The sequence below is a fragment of the Phalacrocorax carbo genome, chromosome 2 (assembly GCF_963921805.1).
Source record: "Phalacrocorax carbo chromosome 2, bPhaCar2.1, whole genome shotgun sequence".
In the NCBI taxonomy this organism is placed as follows: Eukaryota; Metazoa; Chordata; class Aves; order Suliformes; family Phalacrocoracidae; genus Phalacrocorax; species Phalacrocorax carbo.
Window position 1 is genome coordinate 139,683,022 of NC_087514.1, and position 6,423 is coordinate 139,689,444.

A 6,423-nucleotide genomic window follows, 5' to 3' on the forward strand; every position below is an offset into this window, starting at 1 on the left:
TTAGCTGTATTCTAGATGAAAAGGATCTTGTTTGTATTAAACAAAACATCTATTGAACTGGGCAAAATCTCACAATGGATGAATTACAATGAAAAAGTGAACTGAAGACTGTAATTTGCAGTTAATCCTACTATATTGACTACAACGGTTAGTTTAAATGCTAATTCAGCTGACACTTAATCTTTCTTACTATATGAAAAAGAGCCGGAATTTAAATTAGTTCTACCATTATGGCTCTGAAAACTCTAGATGATTATTCTGCTTTATGTTATAGAATCAATATCAGACTAAAACTAATTTTTCTTTCTTATTCTGCAAATGGTTAAAAATAGCATATGTAATAAATAGTTCTCTGGTTTTGTTGTTTGTTTCCCACCCCCCCTCCCCAGGATGAGAGAATAGATTACCCTGGATTCCTTCTCATTAGCCAGGACCACTATTCAGTTAAAGTCAGCAATGTTTCATTCCTCTGTGGCCTTGGGCCTACTGACAATGGAGCCATTGGTATGCCATATGCCGTGCCTGCAACGCGCCCTCCACGGCCAACAGCTCTTTCAACAGCCCTTTCTTGCCTGTGCTAAGAAACACGGGGGATAATGGGAGGGCTGGGGTGTTAAAAAAAAGGATGCAGCAGTAGAGCAAAAAGCTTAGTCTTTTGTGAGGCAATAACAAATCACCTTACTTTGTGTGCTCCCTTGCTGCTGCACTAGACATGCCTTCCTAGTACTTTACTGAAGTTCTGAATGCCCAGGCTCTAGAAAAGATTTTCTTTTAACACTTCAGTGCTGTGACCTCTAACTCCGAGGTCAGAGCAAGTCTTATTTGTTTTGAAGCTTAACATAATTAAGCAGAAAGAAAAGAAAAAGGATTAAATAAGAGAGACTATAGCAATAGGAACTCCCAGTGGGAGAGGCGACTACTTTTTATACCATGAGAGAGAGGATTTTGTCTGGAGGAGAGGCATGTAGTCTGCATGTCCTTTAAATGTCTTCCAAAGGAAGAGAAAAGAACAGAAAGGAAAAAACAGACAAATAAATATATTCAGAATTATAGAAACAAACAGCTCTGTTAGGTCGGTAAGTTCTTTAAAAGCTGCAAGTCCAACGCTCGCAGGCATGTGGTGCAGTCCCACCAGGTAAAAGGCAGACTAGGTGACACAAATGTGAGTCTACCTTGCTTCCAGCTACAGATCTCCAAACAGCTTTTGAATTTGACAGTTTCTCTTCACTTCCCTGCTCACCCCTCACATACAGGGATTAAAGCATGGTTCTGCCCAAGATCTTCAATGCAAGCACTCAAACTTTAAGAGCATATTGTGTTACTTTTCTCCTGGGGAAGGAAAACCAAAGTAGGAAAAGGCCTTCACTGTCCTCATGCAGATATCCCTGACATATCGCCATATATTTCAGATGTCAGACGTGTTACCAGAACGCCTGGCACTACAACTGTTGCCTGGAAAATGTGCATGTATCCAACACGCCTTTATATTTGTAAAGACAACCAGGGTATGAGATATGTTATTTATGTCAACCAATGCAACCGGGGAGGGAGCAGAAGCAACCTTCTGCTTTGAAGCTCAGTCCCTGCCCTAGAAAATACACTAGGCTGCTGCCAGAAAGCATTTCCTGTTTTGCCACTTGATTTTCTGTTATCACTACAATGCGGATCATGGAGCAATGTCTTTAGACAAGTCACTCCTACCTGGTGGAAATGAAGCCATACACTAACTCCCTGCCCCAAGAATGGCATTAGATTCTTATTAGCATGTATTCAGGAATAGAAGATGTAAGCATATAACATACAGTACACAGACTTTAGCACCAAAGTAATTTGTAGATGCTGACAAACACAAAGAAATCAATAGTAGCATACCCCACTCAGTTGGGCCTGTGACAGTGTGTGGCAAAGTTTTGTGCAGCAAATACATAAAAGAAAAAAAATCAAACTGGAAAATACAGGATTCTTGGTGATCTGTGCCCAGCTTACATCATGAGCATTCAGTCACTGGGAGATGAGAAAAGGACAGTTTGTGGCATTTGGAAACTTGAAGCCGCCTATTCCCATGACTCCATTACTACACAAGTTAGGACTGGAGGAGGAAAAAAAAGTATTGCTACTGCAATTCAGGATGTGTTTAAGGCCAGATGGAGAGTAGATGGCCCAAGCTAAAAATGGATACTGGGTGCAAAGGGAGTCATGGGAGTGTAGACAACATACACCCCTCTCCTTCCCACAGCCAAAATCTTCCATTTTTAAAAAATATAAAGTGTTCCAGCATTATCCTTATTATCCCTCAAATTGTTGGTGATGAAGCATCTTTAATGGTCCATGACTATGTAGATGGTCTGGCAGGGTGCAGAATGCCTGTGTTCCCACTGCTACTCACTAGCAATCGCCTTGCAAAGGGCTGGTTCAAGGCTGAGCCAAGACACATCATTAGAATTTCTGATGTTTTACATTCCTGCCCATCGTAACGACCTGGCCCAGGAATACACTCGTGGCAACCTTCACCATCAACAAAGGGTGTTCAGTTCCTGTCTGAGAAACTGCAGAGTATTTACATTTGATGCTGACAGAAAAAGGAAGGTCTAATATTTGAGCCTGGCCATTGTTTTCTACTTCAGATCTTGTTTTCTTGCACAGCTCCTGTGAGAGCAAAGGATGGGAACAGAGCCCGGCAAACCACCATTACAAAACCAGCTGAAACATGTTCTCTCATGCAAAAAGCCAGAAATCATGAGGGATACCTTCATGAGGCTACTCCCTGTAAAACCTCCAGGTACTATAGGTTGTTAACTTTTTAGTCATCGCTGTGAAGGCAACAGACCTTCACTGCATGTCTCTCTCAATCACAGCCTCTGACTTCTCCACTTTTCCCTCAGTTCTACCTCCTCTCCAAACAGATTTCATGGATCTCACAGAACTCACAGATTTCCAGTCTTCCTGGCATGCTGGTGGCACCACATCCAATGGATGCAGCAAATTAATTCATCTTTAGTGGCAAAGAATGAGAAGCACAGACTTCAGTTATGGACAATGCTCAGCTGAGGGTTGAGCTTACAGTGACCAGTTCAGCGTAACAGTCATGCAGCTCCAACAGTTCATTCTATATCGTACTCATTTCCTGTTCACTTTGACCTTTCCTTTACTCATTTACCTGTGCCTTCAGCGAAACTGCCTAGCCTTTCATTTCAGCCAATTAGAAACAAAACTAATCCAAGTACTTCTTAATTAATCAGGAACTTTCTTGCACTGTTTCTCAGCCATTCTTAAATGGTTTTAGCCTGTGGCCAGATGGTTACTCTCAGGTACTAAACATATGATACAACAAAATAGAAAGTCTCTTAGCTATTCATGGCACCTGGTATTTATGTTCAAACATGTTCTCTCCACCCAGCTAGCATCAATTTAAATTCCTCTCAACAAAAATGGAGGGGAAAACCAACTTTAAAGGAGCACAGTGGAGAAGAAAATTCTTTGGAGAAATTATTACACATGGAAATGTCTGCAGGAAGGAGAAAAATGAGAGGGAAGATGTGACTGAAAAGAACAGAGCTGTGAGACTGGGGCGTAATTACATCTAGTGCTGCTGCAGATACACTGAAAGAAAAGATTGGATATTGAAGAACAATACTTAATGTAAAGGGACTGTAATGGGCTGTTTGGCAATAGTAGAGAAGAGGCTAGAAAAGGACAGGGGCATGTCAGTTATTACCTGTGTAACTACCAAATAGTAACATTGCCAAAATCAGATCGTGTGTGGTATTTCTGCTATTAGTCCCACGTGTAACACCATTAACTCCATTAAAATAGGAGTTAAAACATGCAAGACATAGTAAAATGCAGCAATTATCCCCAGTTTTTAAAAGTGGTAGTAAAGGGGAGGATAAATATGTGACTGTTACCCAGTGTGCCCTAAGGATGCAGATGCTGATGAGGACTTATAAGGTTTCACTCCTCCCTGCCTGTGCTTGCCCAGCCTTACCGGGCCACTTTCTGCAAGTTGCATCTCACCATCCCTGCTTCAGTTTCTCCATGAAAAGATTCTTATTTTACCAAATGGTTTGTGACTTGCTATTGTAAAGCACTGCATGAGATCTAGTTATCAACCAGGAATTATTCATAAAACTAATATGTCCAGACAACAACTTAAGCCTAAGCAGACTCTTCCAAAAATCTTTTCTCTGTATGGGGAAAAAAGAGGTAAAGATGTAAAGAAAAGCTGATTGCAAAAGTCTCTGACAAACCAAACCAAATAACCTAGGTTAATACAATGTTTGTCTGTTATTACTTATTGTTTTTGAAAAACTACAAGACTCGGGGAAAAAAAGGGAGAGTTTACCACTTTTGGAAGAAGGGGCAGGCAGCTCTAGAAGAGTACAGGGATCTCATTAGGTCTTGTAGAGAGAAAATTAGAAAGGCAAAAGCCCAGCTAGAACTCAGTCTGGCCACAGTTGTAAGGGATAACAAAAAAATGTTTTTACAAATACATTAACAACAAAAAGAGAGCCAAGGAGAATTTCCAGCCTATATTGGATGTGGAGGGAAACATCGCGACCAAGGATGAGGAGAAGGCTGAGGTATTTAATGCCTTCTTTGTCTCATCCTTTAATAGTCAGACCAGTTATCCCTGGGGTATTCAGCCTCCTGAGCTGGAAGGCAGGGACAGGGAGCAGAATAACCCCCCCATAATCCAGGAGGAAGCAGTTTATGACCTGCTGAGACACCTGGTCACTCACAAGTCTATGGGGCCATATGGGATCCACCTGAGAGTGCTGAGGGAGCTGGTGGAGGAGGTTGCCAAGCCACTCCCATCATTTATCAGCAGTCCTCCTTAACAGGGGAGGTCCCAGACAACTGGAGGCTTGCCAGTGGGACACCCATTTACAAGAAGGGCCAGAAGGAGGATCTGGGGAACTACAGGCCTGTCAGCCTGACCTTGGTACTAGAGAAGATTATGGAGCAGTTCATCTTGAGTGAGCTCACTAGGCAAGTGCAGAACAACCAGGGAATCAGTCCCAGCCAGCATGGCTTCATGAAAGGCAGGTCCTGCCTGACCAACCTGATCTCCTACGACCAGATGACCAGCCTAGTGAATGAGGGAAAGGCTGTGGATGTTTAGCAAAGCCTTTGACACTGTCTCCCACAGCATCCTCCTAGAGAAGGTGGCGGCTCATGGCTTGGACTGGTGTACTCTTTGCTGGGTAAAAAACTGGCTGGATGGCCAAGCCCAGAGAGTTCTGGTGGATGGAGCTAAATCCAGTTGGTGGACGGTCACGAGCGGGGTTCCTCAGGTCTCAGCGCTGGGGCTGGTCTTGTTTAATATCTTTATCAATGACCTGGATGAGGGGATTGAGTGCACCCTCAGTAAGTTTGCAGATGACACCAAGTTGGGCAGGAGTGTTGATCTGCTGGAGGGCAGGAAGGCTCTGCAGAGGGATCTGGACAGGCTGGATCGATGGGCCGAGGCCAGTTGTATGATATTTAACAAGGCCAAGTGCTGGGTCCTGCACTTGGGTCACAACAACCCCCATGCAACACTCCAGGCTTGGGGAAGAGTGGCTGGAGAGCTGCTTGCAGGAAAAGGACAAGGGGGTGCTGGTTGACAGCTGGCTGAACATGAGCCATCAGTGTGCCCAGGTGGCCAAGAAGGCCAACAGCATCCTGGCTTGCATCAGGAATAGTGTGGCCAGCAGGAGCAGGGAAGTGATGGTGCCCCTGTACTCGGCACTGGTGAGGCTGCACCGTGAGTACTGTGTTTGGTTTTGGGCCCCTCAGTACAAGAAGGACATTGAGTTGCTGGAGCATGTCCAGAGAAGGTCAACAAAGCTGGTGAAGGGTCTGGAGAACGTGTCTTACAAGGAGTGGCTGTGGAAACTGGGTTTGTTTGGTCTGGAGAAGAGGAGGCTGAGGGGAGACCTTGTCACTCTCCACAACTACCTGAAAGGAGGTTGTGGCAAGGTGGGTGTTTGTCTCTTTTCCCAAGTAAGAAGCCATAGGACAAGGGGAAACAGCTTCAAGTTGTGTCAGGGGAGGTTTAGATTGTATATTAGGAAAAATTTCTTTACTGAAAGAGTGGTCAAGCATTGGAACAGGCTGCCCAGGGAGGTGGTAGAGTCACCACCCCTGGAGGTATTTAGAAGATGTGTAGCTGTGGCACCTGCAGATATGGTTTAGGAGGCATGGTGGTGTTGGGTTGATGGTTGGACTTGATGATCCTAGAGGTCTTTTCCAACCCTAATGACTCCATGATTCTATGAAAATGCAGAGTTTGTGACATTTAGATCTCTGGAAAAAAACTCAAGATATAAGGTGTTCCTTGGCACAACCACTACTCTCCTGTGAGCGATGACTCAGTGTGCCATTGCATGCACTTTCACTCTGCGGTTCCAGGCCCTGAGGACTTGTACACATGGCAGCTGC